Consider the following 18,182-nt stretch of genomic DNA (forward strand, 5'->3'; position numbering starts at 1 on the left):
AAAACTTGTTCACCTGGAGCGCTGCTGTCAACTTCACCGGAAAGTGCAGATTTGAAATTCTCTCCCAGTTTTTGTTTGGCATTGATGGACCATGTAAAACCGGAGATATGATGGTGTTAATTTGATGTTACAAAAACATTTATTTGAGCGTAAAGATGGGATGAGATGAGCAGGCAGCGGATTGTTGTGTGTTTCTCTCGATATATTTGTCTCTTTTTTTTGTCATTTTGGTTTGGTTTGGTTTTGATGGAATCAGCTGATAATGCTCGATGTGATTTTTGTGAATTTTTGGGCCGAATATGTCAATAAAGTAGGTTAAAGTGAAAAAATAATTGTCATATCATATAGCTGAAGTTGTGCTGACAAAAAAAAAAGATATCAAACATGAGTATGGTGAATAACTTTCTATAACAAAACAACCAAAACAGGCTCAGACCTCTAAGGGTTAAACAGCAGATCATGTACTGGTTGTGTATTTGTATATGGGGGGGGGGGGTTGGATAATAAAATAGACGACATATCACATTACAGTAACTTGTTTTTTTTACTGTAATTACTGTAAGTACTTTCTCTAATGGCTTCAATCGGAGCAGAACGGTGAGTGGATGTTCTGTGGTGCAGGTTATTGCATTTGGTGAAACCATGTAAATAAGTCATCGTCACTAATAGACCGTAATAAAAGCAGCATTTTGCCGGTAATGTGGCACTTTACTGTACATGAACACCTGTGGACTCTCTCTCTCTCTCTCTCTCTCTCTCTCTCTCTCTCTCTGTCTGTCTGTCTGTTTCTTTCTCTCTCCTCATGTTTCCAGCTCGGGGAGTCACAGTGGTGTCCTGTGTCCTGTGTCCTGAGTGGAGCAGCCTGGGAAGTCTGCAGCGCTGCTCTGGGAGAATGGAGCCATTATGAGGCACAGAGAAACAAAAAGGCCCGAGAGGGGAGAGAGGGGAGGGAGGGAAGGGGAGGGGGGAGAGAGGCCCCTGGAGCTGTGACCTCTGGTGGCACCAAAAAAAAGAAGAAAAAAAAAAAACTGGAGCCCCACAGAAAGAAAGAAAGATGTCCGACAGCTCCAAGGAAACAGGTCGATCCCAACGTGTTTGCTTTGAGACGAGCTGCCAAGTGTTTGTCTTCACTGGGCCGGTGGTGAGCGATGGAGGGAGGAGCGGAGGAGGAGCGGAGGAGAAACACAACTATCTGTCTTCATGACTGGATGACTGGACTCTCTCTCTCTCTTTCTCTCTCTGGGGCCCTGAACGCCTCACAACTCGTCCCAGCTGACTCCCCCTACGAGCCGAAGTCGCCCGGCAACAAATTCAACACAAGAAACTAAAAGACTGAGAGTGGAGGAGTCGTGTTAGTGTCAGCGTTGTGCTTTAACACACTCACTGGGTCGAGTCTGACAAGCTGCTTAGCATCTGAAAACCACTGTCACCGTGGAAACTATTGATAAAACGTCAACGCAGTGCTTTAAAGAATCAATTCAGTATCAAACCATCAAGAAAACTTGCTCTAGTGCTTCAATTTTCAAAATACGCATCATGTGTCAGCTGCATATTAAGAGGCCATACAATAATAAAAGGCTGCTGCATTTCTTTACTGCCTGAAGGCCAACAGGAAGCTAGGACCTTTATTTTGAAGGGCGCCGTGCAAAAGTAAGTGACTGTAGCGAATCGGAAGCAAGTGAGGTGTTGGAGGCTCGACCACGGATGGAAATGAAATATTGAGTTGTAAATTTGTTTTGTCAATAAGAAGAAGTCAAATTTAGAGTAGGACAGTCACAATCATGAAATTATAGTTGACGATTAATTGCCGTACAAATAATTGCAATTAACGATCAAATTGTCTTTTTCTGATAATTTTATGCCGCTAGACAAATATAGTTTAATAATACACATACACCTTATGAAGAAGAAGAAGAGAATGCATTTCCAGAGGGAAATACGGGTGAATGCTGAAAGCTGGAAGCTGAATGAGCTGAATAAATTGTTGAAATGATGCTGAATTGCTGAAGCAATCTTGACAAGATGAAACAATATCTGAAGAGTAAAACTAAAACATGTAAGAAGGAGGCTGTACTGTATGAAATGGTTGGAAATGATCATCGAAATGTGGTCGCTCATGTGTCATTTAACCATAGCAGAAGAAGAAAGGGGTGTAACGTGATGATGTCATTAAAAGAGGACCAGTCAAACCTCAAACGGAGGAAAACGACGAGGAAACAGAGATGAAATCTGACATTTCTGTTAGTTTCATCCAACTACTGTTTTTATACAGATGAAGGCAAAACCATTTGAACCATTCTGCAAAATGATCGCGGACAGCTCAAATGATTGCTGCTACAGTATTAGGTCGACTTTAGAAGTCGATGAAAAGTGAGAAGATCCACTAAATTATACCAAATGTCACGCCGATCCATCAGGAAGTCATCTAAATATCAAACTCTAGAATCACTAAACTCTGAAGGATTCTTCCACTGATGACCACGAAGGTCTAACCTTGTGTTGAACACTTTGTAGAGATGTTCACCACAGTGAAACATCTCCAACGTGCAGCAGCAGCAGCTCTGAACCATGTTAAATGTGCTGAATTCAGCAGGAAGACACAGAAAAAGTATCACTGACAGTTCACAGAGGAGCCGACAGACAGATGGGGGCTGAGGGTTAAAACACAATACTACGTATCAGCTGCAGATGAGCTGTTGGAATATTGTGTTGCCCTTGAAACAAAAACTGGCCCCAGAGTAAACTCCCCCTGAACAAACACAGCAGGGGAGGAGGGGGGGGGGGGGGAGGAGGAGGAGGAGGAGGAGGCCAAGCGCTGCTGCAGTCTGAGTGCTCAGCTGCTGAGGAACAGGCCGGGGCGGCTGCAAGTTCCCCACATAGCTGATAGGGGAGTGTTTTTAATCGAGTGGTGGTGGGCATGTGTGTGTGTGTGCGTGTGTGTGTGTGCGTGTGTGTGTGTGTGTGTGTGTGATTGCAGCCGAGGATCCTGCTGCTGCTGCTGCTCTGACTTGACAACCCCGACCAGCTGAAGATCTGGACGTCTGACAGACGCACTTGGACGACTCCTGCAGGAATGTGAGATGAACACACCCGGCCGGGGGGTTTTTACACTCTGTGTGTGTGTGTGCTCGGCAGTTGTTGCAGCCGTTCATCATGGCACCTCCTTCCTCCTCTTCTTCAGCTCAACACACAGAAATCTGTGTAACATTCGTTCTTTCCGTTTTCAATTGGCAGTCAAAAATCCCCCCAAAAAGGTTCTGGTTATTTTGTTGCTTGTTTTTTAATCTAACACAAAAAACGAATAATATTAATATTATCATATCATATTTATATCATTAATATTTCATATTTCAATTTAAGGCTCAGATCAAAGATATGAAATGGAAAAACGGGCCACAGGACTGAATTTTTGAATTAAAAAAAAGTTCCACTACTGTTATTCATTTGCACTTGTATCGCTGCTATTGTGGTATTGTCACACATGTGGTTCATCTAAACCAGGGAGTGTGTTGACCGTGTGGCCCATGAGAAGGTACGAAATTACATTGATGACAAAAGAGACATAATATTGTTGAAAATGCATATTTTTCTCAAAAGATTTCCGGTTGTTCAGAATATATTTTGTAAAAGCAGTAAGTCAACATTTAATAATGTAGTTCTTTGCACTGAAACAAAGGGGAAAAGTTCTCATTATTTATAGGTTATTATGCTAATATTTTCCTGTTTGTGGCCCCTGAACTAAAATGAGTTTGTCAGCCCTGGTCTAAACAACACATAATAGTCCATGACAACGTATCTTTAATGGCTCATTACCAAACTTCAGGGTCACGCAAACCAACCGACCAATGAAATATTAAAATCAAATTCAGTCCTGTGGCCTGTTTTTCCATTTCATATCTTTGATCTGAGGAAAAACTTGACTTTAATTTGTTTTTTTGTGTTAGATTAAAAAACAAATTGGTATAAAACACTAAAAACTGTCACTTTTTCATTCATTTTTTTGTTTTTGATTGTCACAGAGGGCGTTATTAAAAAATGGATGCCATATTGCGCCAGGAATTAAACTAGTATATAAACATGAATAATAATAAATAAATCTACGCTGCGATCGCCACATCTGCTTTTAACTCCACGCTGGCTGGTGAAGACATCAGACGGACAGAGAGACTTCCTGTCTCTCTCCGGAGCAGGAAGTCAGGACCAGATGAGGAAGTGGATCATCAGGTTTCAGCAGGAACTGACCTTTGTGTCGCGTTGGTGTCGGTGGCAGAGCAGAGAGAGAACGGACCAACAAACCAAAGAGCTGGGTCATCAAACCTTTACATTTCATCTCAACTCAACAATTGGGACAAACTGGGAACGAGTGGAAGTGAATGAAGCAGGAAAAAGGCAGAGCGGAGCTGGCGATATGAAGAAATAAACTTGTAATCTGGATAATCTGTGCATGCAACACTTGCTATTGTCTCCCAGCGAGGCGAGTTGGTGCTGGTCGGGCTGGGAACAACAAAGCACCACACGATGACGTCATCATTTCACACTGTTTTAACCGCACACACTTGGGAGTTAAAGATCCGTGCAGCCGCGTTCACACTGAGCTGATTCACTGATTAATAACAATGTGCAACAATCTACAAGTTTACACAGCGACCAATCAAGTTTACACAGAAGAAGAACTGATAATAAAAAAAAAACCCCGAGGGCCCTGAACGCAACACGTTTCCTGTCACCAGAACAAAACCCGGCTCGTATATAGGAGCTGAGAGACAGAAACTCTATCATTATTATCCTTTTAATCCATATTTAACCTTTCACACACCTCACACACACATATATACATGCAACAGAAATGGGAATAAGACGGAGAGGAGGAAATCTGCTCCCTGAGTTTGTGGCTTAAACAAATCAGCTGTTTTTCTGTTGAGCTGCGTGCAAAATACAAAGTCGAACATTTGCATTCACAAACATGAGTCTCTGGCTGTCGCTGAGCTTTGAATGTGGCTCGAGTGACTGGGTCCCAGTGTTTGTGTGGACTTCATGGTCCTATGGTCCACTGGTCTGTCCTCTATCAGCACAGCTGCTTCTCCACTTCTCTATCACACATTCACCTACAAATACTTTAAACAAAACTCCAAACATGTGCAACTTTGTTAAAAAACCAGTCTAAAGTAATAAATGTTTCCCTCTAAATCCTCATAATCCACATATTTGTGACTACAGCCTCCAAACACGCAGCTTTCTGATCATTACACACTACACAGTTATGAAAATTCCTGATTATTCCCGACATTTTTATATATTCTCAGTCTCTCTCGTCTCTTGTCCATGTGGCTGTGGGCAGTGGACGCTGATAATGGTCACTTGTTGTCGAAGGTTTATTGGTACTATCTCACTGCTTCTCCCTCTTAATCTCCTCAATCCCATGCTCCGTGCAGACAATAGAGGCCTTTCAACTACAACAAGGCTGCAGAGCTACTTATAGAGAGAGAGAGAGAAGCATGAAACACAATGAGGAGCCTTTTGAAGAGAGTCACATGATGTCACTGCTGCATGTGTGGTGTATATTATACCCTATGTCAAGAGGCTGGAATCTGGATGTGGTTGTTAACGTAGTAAAATCGTGACAGAGAGGTTGAGTGCGAGGAACTGATCTCCAGCCAGTGAGACGGAGGAGCAGCTCCATGAGTCGGGGGTTTGTGGTGGAGAGTCCATATGTCAGAGAGAGACAGAGTGGATAGGAGATGATATACGTATGTTTAAGTGTCTCAGAGTGTTTCACCGACCACTGTCATGTCCAGACATGTTCTGACCTCTCAGCAGCAAATCATAGTCTTCATTCAATAAGTTAAAGACGAACTATACTGAGATATATTATGTACCTTAAAGGGATACTTCACCCAATTTCCTACTCACCGTCATGCCAAGGAAGGGTTTGGAGAACTTTCAGAGTCATCAAAACACTTTAGGAGTTCCAGTAATGGCGGCGGATAGAGTTCACTTTTGAATGGTCCAAAACACACACTATGAAACATCCAGATACCTCCATACTGCTCGTCTGTACTGACCCAAGTGTCCTGAAGCCGCCACATGGAAAAGTTGTTCAGAAAAAATTAATGTGATCTCTGTTTTTGCAAGATTTGCTGCAAGATGTTGGTTCGTCGTTGTAAACCATTGGATATATGATGTAAACACGGAAGAACATCTCACAGCAAATCTCACAGAGCCACTGGGAGCTGCTGCTACAAGAAGGATAAAAACACAGATCAAATGAATGTTTTCTGAACAACTTTTCCATGTGGCGGCTTCAGGACACTTGGGTCAGTACAGACGAGCAGTATGGAGGTATCTGGATGTTTCATAGTGTGTGTTTTGGACCATTCAAAAGTGAACTCTATCCGCCGCCATTATATGAAAACCCGTTGCCAGCCGAACCCCCCCTGGAACTCCTAAAGGGTTTTGATGACTCTGAAAGTTCTCCAAACCCTTCCTTGGCATGACGTAAGTAAAAAAATTGGTGAATTATCGATTTTGGGTGAAGTATCCCTTTAAAAAATGCCCCAAAAAATATACTTTGAGGGGATATTCCTCTGTAAATTTAACCCATGGTCTATCTCACCATGAGACCCAGTAGACCCCCCCTCCAGAGATCAAGTTACCGACTGCAAACTTCTCTAGTCGTAGCGACTTCAGCACAGACAGCCAGATAGCAAAACACTGCTGTCTATGGAGCCACCAGCCAACCTCCATCAAAAAAGCCGCTCATAGTCACAAATATTGCTCAGAACAGCACCAAACTTGACCAACAATACAAAGATGGTCCCATCCCATAATACGAGGCATCAAACACCTGCTAGCTTTGACTGGTTTATATTGAAAAGAGACGAAAACACAACTCACCCACTCTCCTCTGACTGCTTCCTACTGATACCGAGTGCATTAGCAAAGTAAAGACGACCAGTGACGTTTAGTTCCTAAAAGGAAGCAGCTTTTCTGGCTGTGATAGTTTGAGCAACTCTAATCATTTCCCTGTTTAACACTCGCTAGTTATCGTTAGAAACAGAGAGGAACACTGATGCACTCGGTAATCGACTAGTCAGGGCTTCCCCACAACTAGCGAGCGGCTGGAGAAGAGTGGGTGAGTTGTGTTTTTGTCTCTTTTCAATACAAAGTCGGTGAGAAGACAATCCGTGGAGCGATGTCTAGTACTCTGGAGCTTTTTAAGGTACGAATATAGCAGAGTTCCACCTTAAAGGAGACATATTCTGCCCCTTTTTCACAAATTAAAGTAGTTCCCAGGTGTCTTAAAGACACGTCTGTGACATGCTTCGATCAAAATCCCCCAAGGATCAAATATCACAGCTCTGTTTTCAAAACAGCCCTGTTCATAACGGCTGGTTTCAGTGCCTGTCCCTTTAAATGTAAATGAACCACTGCTTGCCCCGCCCCTTCTACCGGTCCCAGGTAGGGCTGGTGGTATTATGCAAATCTGAAAACTAGTTGCATTACATCACTGCCAGAGAACTGAGGGAACAGCTCGTAAAACCACGTGGATTTCAACCTCAGGAGCCTGAAAATGACATGTTCTTTTGTCAATTCTCACATTTTGGGACCGGAAGGCAAGACAAAAACACCCAAATATATGTTAAAGAGCCTTCAAAAAGTGATATTCCCATAATATGTCCTCTTTAATATCAGATTGGTGCTTCCCCAAGTTTCTGCCGCAGTCAAATCACATACATCAGTGAGTAAATGGTGATGATTTGTAGGTGGGTTTGCTGTAGCGGTTCAGACACAGTCGTGGTCCAGACCTCCGTGCAGAGAGTAGATATATATATTGATGTGTACATGTCTGCAGTACTTCCACTGCAGCTCTGGGGCCTCATTTATCATTGTGGATACACGCTTTTTTACACGCTCTTTCCCCCATTTTGTGCGTACGCACTTTTCTCCGCCTAATTTGGGATCTATCAAACCAAAACTTGTCGGGAGTAAGTGCAAAAATTTACGACCAGTCCGACCATGGCGTACCGGCATTTACACGCTTTTTGAAGAACAGGAGGAATTGGCGACGCCGCTGCAGAGTCAGAGAACTGCAGTATGCGAGGGAGAGAGGAGCGCGGACACTGTTTGAAGTAGCAAGTGGTGGTGATGATGACCCCCCCCCCCCCCACCCCCACCACCACCACCACCACCACCACCGCACACGTGTTGACGTCGGCACTTTACATGAAAGCAGCGACTCTGATTTTTCCCCTGTGCATTTACACTAGTTTACTCCTAAATACTGGCTTTATAAAACGAATTTCGTTTTCTTTTGATATCATATTGATATTTTCCCCCTGCATGTAGGCTACACCTCTTCCACAACCAGTCTGTCCAGTCTGGAAAATAATTTCTGCGACGTGCGTGTGTTAAGTAGCCAGACTGGACACACACAAGCAAGCAGCAAGCCCAATAATGTCGGCGCAAATCAAAGCAAATGAGAAAACATGATTGATATTTTTTGTGTGAATAATATTTATTGTATTTAACAAAAATGGGTGCTGCCCAACATCATTTTAGGAAAAGTCACAGACTGGTGGACTTCAATGTTTTTTTTTTTTTTTTTTTAAATATAAAGCTATGCACAAATGAAAATCAAATCTTCCAGTGAACGGAAGTTGGGGGTTAAGGGGTGCAAAGTAGTACTGACTGGCAGTGGAAACCCTGCTTTAAATTATTATGACATAATCTAAAATAAGGGGCAGAATAAATATGATTCTTCTTCTTTCTGCTCTGTTTCATTTAGATTTGGGAGTTTTTTGTTTTTATTGTAGCCTTTCAATGCAAGATGATGTTTCTGACTGATATTGCCTTGTTACCGTGTATCTCGCTTTCAGAGAAATTCCGCTTCTTTCTCCGCTCTCCGTCCGTCTGTTGTCTTCACCGTCTTCCACTGACGTCATTCCACAGGTTTCCAGAGCGCACATGGCTACTTAATATGCACGTAACTGATTTGCATTGACCACATATGGTTGTGTGGGGCTGTTTAGGGGGCTGGGTATGAGGCGTGTTCTCATCCACGCTTTTCTCAGGTCCGGTGTGATCTATCAAGGGAAATACCGTGCAGCCGTGTGTACGCGGAGTTTGATAGATCTGAAAAGAGTGTATATTTTTTGGTCGTACGCACATTTTGCCTTTCCGTCGTACTGAAAATTTAAGAGGACTTTTACACGCTCTTTGATAAATGAGGCCCCTGTCATTTAAAGCAGCCATTTACCCCTCTTTGTCAGACTGCACTCTGCAGTAATTGTACCTCCTACAGCGATCTCATCTCACAGGCCCAAAATATCACGTATGTCCTTCATTTTTGTTTTCCGAGGAGACACCAACACCCCGGCGATACCCGGTGTTTAACGGGCTATAAGTAGCTCCGGGGACGTATGGAGGCTCAAAATGACGGGTATCGCTTCTTCATGTGGTTTTCCTCTGTGACAATGGGGCTTCTCTTTACACCCAGGAGTCTCTCTCTCTCCAGACCAGATCAGACCAGATCAGACCGGACCAGATCAGACCGGACCACGGACTTGGACTCTGGGTTACTCGTTAACAAATACAGTGTAGGTTGATGTATTGAGTCGTACCTCAGCCTTTACCACACAACTAAAACACTGCTCAGGAGGATTTTACCTCTGAACGTTAGTTAAACTCACACTGACCTCTCTGTTACTCAACAACTGGTTTTTAAAAAGCCAGATCTGTTTTCTGAACAACGATTAAAGCAGATATCAGCTTCACGGCCGTTTCGGCTAATGCTGCGTTCAAGGCAGGCTTTTGAAACCGTAAGTTACAGCTTCAAGTCACAACTACGACTTGGTAGCGTTCCAGGTAACCCGTAGCTCGTGTTTTTACCATCCTGTTGTCTGTGAAAGTTCCCTATAACGGCCACTCGTAACTTCCGACCCGTGAACTCGTACCAGATCGAACTGGTACGACTTCACAGGAAGGAAAAACACAAAGTACGAGTTTCTTTGAACGCACCATGAGTTAGCAGCCCCCGCCCTTGTCAGGCATCAATTGGTCCTCGTGCTACGTCACCACATTCACGCGCATCCCTTGGCTGCACACACAGCCCTTCATGCCGTTCTCTCTCCTCATTGGATAACACTTGTATCCCACAAGGAAAATTTTCTCCTCGGGTTACAGCAGAGCAGAGTGACGGAGAGACTCGTGTTTAGGCTGAAATACTTCATGTAAGTGATTGCTGACGGAAAATAGGACTATTTAGGACTTATATTAACAAAAACATTCCACTGATATCTGCTTTAAGTAGAAGTAGAACGATCTAGTCCATCTGAACTGTTCTTAGGAGTTTTGTCTTTGTTGAAACCGATTACACACACAGCACAGCAGGCTCATTATTAGATTAACCACAGCCATGATGATGATGATGATGATGAGTCCTCATGATCATGACGAGCTCATCACTCATCACTTCATCAATCTGTCCCTGAATCAGACGCCCGAGCACGTGGACCGACCGCAACACAACAGATTAACTCATTAAAACAATCACCATAGTTAACACAACTAGTGTAAAACTACATTTGGATCTGTTGTTTCCTTCTGGTTTCTCCAGTTTATCAAACTTCATACTGCAAACGAACGGTCAGTTTCACTTTAAAAACTATAAAAAACGTCCGACGTGATGTTTGTTTGGTCTTGTACCAAAACAAACATCCGATTAGAATATGATTTGTTGTCCAAGGCGTCTCTATAGCAACACAACACTGACTAACAACAACACACAACAATGTAATGAGTCGACACATCTGTTACCTTTATAAATAGATATAAAAGAGTTGCCGCTCCTGTGATTTGGACATTACAACTGTGATCTTTACATTACATTACATTGCAATTAATAGTGCAGCCTTATAGTGTGTAATATGAGCACTAATTATAAAGTACAGCAAGCAGCGAGGGTCATTTTAGTCAGCTGTTAACTACTGTAGATGTCTATTGGTAAATGGATTTGCATTGATAGATCACTTTGCAAAGTCTCAACGACCACTCAAAGCACTTCACACACACTTCTATCTACATAGCAAATATCTTTCACACACACACTCACCCACCAATGATGTGTGACAAAAGAAGCCGAGGATCGAACCACTGATCCTCTGATCAGTGGACAACCATCCACCAGACTGAAATGGGGTTTTAATTAGGAACTATTCGTTAACCATCCCAATGTACGAACTAGAGCTGCAACAATTAATCGATTATTAAATTAACCGTCAACTATTTTGATAATCTAATAATCAGTTTGAGTAGTTTTTTAAGAAAAAAAAAGTCCAAATTCTCTGATTTCAGCTTCTTAAATGTGAATATTTCTGGTTTCTTTGTTCCTGTATGACAGTAAACTGAGTCTCTCTTTGGTTTGTGGACAAAACAAGACATTTGAGGATGTTGTTTGGTGGTTTGGGAAACATTGATTGATGTTTTTCAATATTTTTTAACATTTTATTGACCAAACAACTAATCGATGAATTGTTTAAATCATTGACGGGTTAATCGATAATGAAAACAATCGTTAATTGCAGCCCTAGAACGAACGATGTGGACGAGGAGGAGGGCAACAACAGGACACCAGCTTCATTAACAGAGTGAACTCCAGCCTGTGGCCCCGTTGTCTTCAGCAGCCTTTGTTTATAAAAGAGAGCAGATCCAAACAGCAATTACCCCCAGACTACAAATTAAATCTACTGTAGTTCTCATAAAACCAGAATCCCTCCAACGACACTCACTTTCGCTCGAGGACATTTCAGTGTTCGTCATCGTCGGTGCTTCCAGTTTTTCCTAAAGTTCATCTATATGGTGTGATTAATTGATTACTGGAGTAAAGATGAGTCAGAGTGGTGTTGAAACATCCCACAGACAAAAAGATGAAGATAAAAAATGTAAAAAAGGCACGACCCTGCTGTGAGCCTCTGGGTTAATTAAAGGCCTCCACGCGGCTTAAACAACATGTGCAGTCTTAACTTTCATCAGCCCTGCTCTCCTCTCCTCTTTCCCAGGGCAGGGACGAGGTTTCTCCTTCTGAAACCATCTGGTGCAGCAGCCAAGGCAGACAGGCAGAGAGCTGTAACTACAGACTCTATACTCTGTCCCTCCCCAGTAAAGACATGGAGCTGAAGGCTGTCATCATCATCATCACACTGGCCCCGAAAAAACCAAGCGGCACCACTCACTCACTCCTCCTCCTCCTCCCACACAGCGGAGCAGAACCACAGCACCAGGGCTCCCTGCACGCTACGTGGGCCCTGAAGGGTCATCAGATGTTTCTGGGTGTAGTTACTCTGCACACAGGAAGTTCAAGTGTCCAGATGTGGAGTTTATTATCATTATTATTATTAATAATAATAATTAATAACAAGAACTATTAATATTATTAATAATAATACAAAATGCATAAGATTTAAATCACAGAGGAGGTAAAACTGGCCAGAGCCACAGTTCTGCTGGGTTGGTTGGTGCTGCTGCTGCTGCTGCTGCTGCTGCTGCTGCTGCTGCTGCTGCTGCTGCTGCTGCTGGGGGATTTTGGTGTAAAAGCCTGGTTGGGTGCACAACAATAAAGCCCTTATTATTACGGATCATTATGTCTTTGTGCTGCACTGCAAAAACTCAAAATCTTACCTAAGAATATTTGTCTTATTTCTAGTCAAAACAAATCTCATTATACTTAAAATAAGACTCATCACATTAAAAAGTAGCTTGTTTCTAGACACTTTTTTACTTCTTTCAAGCCTATTTTCACTTGAAATAAGTTGAAAAATCTGATAAGTTTTTCTTTCTTATTACAAGCACAAAAACTTGCATTTCAAGTGAAAATCTGATTGAAATAAGTGGAAATTATCTAAAAACAAGTTAATTTTTAGGTGATGAGTCTTATTTAAAGTGGAAAGAGATTAGTTTTGACTAGAAATGAGACATTTTGACAAGAAATACATACAGTATTCTTGGACAGATTTTGAGTGTTTTTTGCAGTGTGTGGAGTTGACGGATAAGTTGCATTATCCCTCAAGTGCAGGAAAGTTTCACATAAGAAAAATAAGAAGAAGAGGAGGCAGCAGCAGCTACGTGTTAGTTACAAACATTTTCCAGCTGTGGAGTTTGGCTCTGATCAGTCGTCAGCAGCAGCAGCAGCAGCAGCATCTGGACTGGAGGGGGATCACTCATCCATAATCAATAATACACATATACATAATGAATATATATAATACCGCAGGGAGTTATTGTTTCCATGGAGGTGGTGGAAGTTTCAAACACACACAGGCAAACAGACAAACTTCATGTGCAACAACCATCAACACACACTTTATATCAGAAATAATACATAATATGATTCATAGTAAAAGTTTCCATTAAGTTAAAGTGTTTTATACACTTACCGAGCGAGGTGTGTGTGTAATGTGGAGCTTCCCAGTCGGCGCTGTCAAACAGGAAAAACAGCCCACCATGCAGCGACACAAAGCGGCGGAGGGGAACCAGGGAAAACCGGTTCTCTTCTGTACGACCTGGATCACAGTTTAAACATGTTCATACGAGGAATAATAATAAAGAAAATTCCTCTTATTCTTGTTCTTCTCCTTCTTGTTGTCGTTGTTCCTCTCTTCCTGTGGTTTACGGCTGGAAGTTAACGTCTCGATCGGCTTCGTTTTTCCCAACTCGGGATCGGGATCAGTCGGGAAACTCCGGAGCGAAGCTAAAAAACCGTTGACGTTTCAACCGAAGTAATGTTAACTAACTCCCGACAAGACAAGTCTTTGGAAAATCTACACGATCCTCCTCTCCTCTCCTCCTTTTCTCCTCCTCTTCTTCCTCTTCTCCTCCTCCTGTTTAAAGAACACAAAGGAGGAAAAGTTTCCCCTCCTTTTCTCTTTCTCCTCCTCCTCTTCTTCCTCTCCGGAGCTCCGCGGCCACAGCAGCTCCCTCCTCACCTCCGTCCACTAGCGACGGTTGGTCCGTTGGAAAACGAGCCGAGGGGGAAGAGGAGGAGGAGGGAGGAAAAGGGGGGAGGAAGCAACAGATGAGCCCCAGGCCTCCTCCCCCTCCTCCTCCTCCTCTCCCCCCGGGCTGGTTCAGTTCTACCTGCGGCAGATCTCCTCTCTCTGGGTGTGTTTACAGTTTTGGTTTTTAAATGACTCAGATCTAATCTCTGATCAATGAACGTTGAAAGTTTATTTATTTACAGTTTCTCTTTGGCTCCTTCCTGTCGAATCCAGCCCTGATGTAGGCTAACGTTAGGTTCAGGGGTGCAGATCTGATTGGGACACAAAAGTGATCTATATATTTTTGCCTGTAGGCCAACTCATACCATAATGCCACCATAAATCACAACTTGGTAGAGGCTCGCCATATGGGAATCATTTATGGTGCTTAGCTTTCTTGTTTCGTACTGCTTACTCAACTGTTATATTAGTAAATCATAATTTTAAAGGGGACATATTATGCTAATTTCTGCTTCTTGACATGGTACCTTGATGTCTAAAAGTAATGTTGGTAACATGCTTTGGTCAGAAAAACCAAAAGATTGAGCACAGCTGGGTTCTCTACACACCAGTTTCATAGCCCTGCTCCAAACGATCGGTTTAGGATCTTCGCTCTGGTAGCTGAGGTAACCGTGGTAACCATGGGAGCTAGGGCTTGAATATTCACATCACCGGCTTGTGATGTAATTAGCCGGGTGAAATTAAAACGGCTTGTTAAGAGACACATTTTCTGACTATGGCAGTTTACAAAATGTTGACGTAGTTCTCAAAACGTACGTTTAAGAGGTGAGGAGGCACAAGGCGCAAATACACATACTAAAGCAATGAAAAAGTGAGTTTTGCATAATATGTCCCCTTTAAGGGTCTCGGCCATGTAATGTCTACTCAAGTTCTTATCTTTCACCCCCCTCCGACCCTCCCAGATCCCCAATTCTTCTCACCATCTTCCTTTTCTCCCAGTGTATGGGAGTACTTTATGCATGATTAATTGATATGGATTAATATCAAAATATGAAGCCCTAACCAAGTTGTGTAAACCAACTGATCATGTTTTTACAATGCCAGTTACGCTGGTAAACGGTTCTAAAAAAGATGTGAATTTTAGATGTGAATCTAAAATTTGAAGAATGTGAAGTCTGAAAATACATTTGTTCAATTTTGAATAATTTAGGGTATTTTTTATTGAAGGGGACAATTCATGTTTTTTAGAAACTGGGGGGGGGGGGGGGGGGGGGGGGGCATGTCCCCCCTGGCCCCCCGGGATCTGCACCCATGGTTAGGGTAATAAAATCCACCTTAACAAGGGTTTCTGTGGGTCTAATAACTTATCAGCCAGAAAAACAAACAAAAACAACATTTAATGTAATAAACTCTATAACAGTGAGTCACATAATGACACACAGAGGAGAGGAGTGATTCAATCGTCAAAACTGTCAACTTGCAGGGATTAATAAAGTTTTTCTGGTCTCATCTGAAAAGAAATGTGATTAATCAAAGATAATGTTGGCCAAATAATATAGTATAGCGCTGGGGCCCCTCAGACAGATAACTTACTTTGACTTATTTTATACAACTTAACATCAATGGTTCATCAGAAAGGTTAATATGTCACCAAAACATTTCATTTAAACCTGGTTCGGTTTACTTTCCATGTTGTCTTTTGTCATTTGAGCCCAAATTGTCCAAATTTAAGACACTTTTCCTCCATAATAGTCACAAATTACATCCTTGATTATGATTGACATCCTTGTGAAAACGCAAAATCCAAAAATGTCACATCCTCCAGAGGTCAAAATGTTAATCTGTCTCCTCTGGTTTTGGCAATTTGATTAGTTAGAAATGTGTGTAGTTAATTATTGCAGGTCAATATGAACTCAATAGGTCTAAGTTGGAGCAGCAGTGGTTTACTTCATGTGGACGTCACTCTCCAATAAAGTTGTGTGTGATTACATTACCAAGAACTGGGACATGTGAAGAGCTTGTAAATGGCTTTAGTAATGAATGACAAGACATATTTCATTATTAATTTGTTTATATTGACTTTAAACATGCATTTAACTTGCTTAAAGGCATTAGATTACATTTTCAAACCTTTTTAAGGTTGTTTTTTGACACAATTAAGACAGGACTAACATATAAAACTGTCTCCTCGGTCCCACTTTTGTATTGGAGTCAATGGGCAGTAGCGAGGGATCAGGCTGCACTCAGAGGCTCCCAGTTCAGATTCTGTTAGTCTCTGTGCTTTTGTGAGCACATTGTGTGAGAGAGGACAAGTTTGACTACAACTGTGGAGAAATTCATGTGTGTAGAGTGTAATTTGTGGCCGGGAGAATAAGAGAAAGAGAAAGTTTCAGACGATTTTTTTAGACCATCTCCTGCTCTTGCTGATGATGTCACCCACTCTAGCCTGGAACATTCCGCACAATTCACACCCATTATAAAATTGAATTTTCATAATGATTTTTAAATTGTCATCAATCAAAAACTGTTGAAGATATCAATAAGCTGAGTTGTATCTGAATAGTTGGACATTTTGTGAACGTTTTAGAAATTGAATGAAGTCTGTAGCTGAAAGTATGCTGAAGTAGATGAAGTTCAAAGAAGCAGAAGATTTTGAAGAGTTTGAAGACCGTTCCCATTCATTCTTAATGAGAAAACAATTGCTGCGAAAGTTATGTGGAAAAAGTGAGTGTGAGTGAGTGCCAGGGAACAGGATTATATTTATTTATTTATTCATGAACGACTGCACAGACTGAAGTGGCCACAACACAAACAAGCTCAGAAAGGACACCCACGTGTTGTTGAGTGTTTACCTCGACCAGTGTTTGACATATGGAGATGTTTTTGTTTTGTTTTTTTTCTCTTCAGCTCAGGTTGGAAGTGAAGTGATTCCTCTGGCAGGCCTCGATCGCTGCTGCTAACTCAATATTTCACTGGCTCATCATGATGAATGCGTTTCCAGGAAGATTTAGCAACAGACAAAGTTGTTTGGCTAAACAGCTGAGGACAAAATACACAGTTGATTTAATAACTGAGAAACTGCAGCGTCCCCTTTGTGTCTCTTTCTCTCTCTGTGTGTGTGAAGTGTCTGATGTCACTGTGGATCAGAGCCACACTCATTTATCATATTCTCCTATATCTTCTTCTGGAAAGATATGAAGTAAGTAAAGATGTTGTCCAATGTCCTCTCCCTTCCAGTGAAGTCTGAATCACTGCTCCACAAAATCAAACAAAGAAAAGGCCAAAAAGGAAAAAAACTGGAAAAAATCTTGAACTTGAGAGAGAAATTTCCAACAATCCCACATCACATCTCCGAGTCGCCTCGTGTTGTGTTGTGTTGCACAATACGTAGTTCAGTTCAGCTCTAAACAGGTTTCGTGGTAAAACACAAAAGCAAAACTCATTGCAGGTGAATTTTTCCAGCCCTCGCAGTCGCAGATGAATTTCCAGAGAATGTGCCCAACGATTAGACTGTGCCCCGAGGAAACGACAACAGCAGAGAGTCTGATTCACCTTTTCATTCTGTGTTGCTACCGTTTGAAAACTCCAGATCAGACCTAATGTGTTATACGATACGATATCTAAGTCTATACACCAGAAATAATTTATGACTTTCCTTCAGCTTTTCAATGAAACCTCACTCACCTCATTTCCATTAATAAAGCACCTGGTTTCCATTTACCCACACAGTTTGCACAATAACTGGCAAAAAATGCATCTGTTACTCACATGTATGCGACGCAGCCCCTCAGGCGTTTTCCTTTCATGTTTCGGTTTCAATGAGTTAATGCGAGTCACTCTGGTGCATGGATGGTAAATCATCCGGTTACAGTGTCTTAATGTCGCAATCTTTTAAAATATGAATTAATATGTTGGACTCGGTCCAGTCAGTGTAGAGTAGGTATTTTTCCCATTGATAAGAACATGCAAATAGGAATATTCCTATAAACGTTTGTACGTATGATGGTTTTAATATGTTCCCTGCAGGCTGATATATAAAAAGCTAGTTTGGTTTGAACTCTGATATATACGTTTAAAGGGATAGTTCACCCAAAATTCAAACCTACTCACTCCTATTTATCTACTCACCCTCATGTCGACTTAGGGCTGGGAGAAGTTTCAGAGTCCTCCGTGGCTTCTCTGAGTTACAGG

This window comes from Trachurus trachurus (assembly GCF_905171665.1).
Source record: "Trachurus trachurus genome assembly, chromosome: 5".
Lineage (NCBI taxonomy): Eukaryota > Metazoa > Chordata > Actinopteri > Carangiformes > Carangidae > Trachurus > Trachurus trachurus.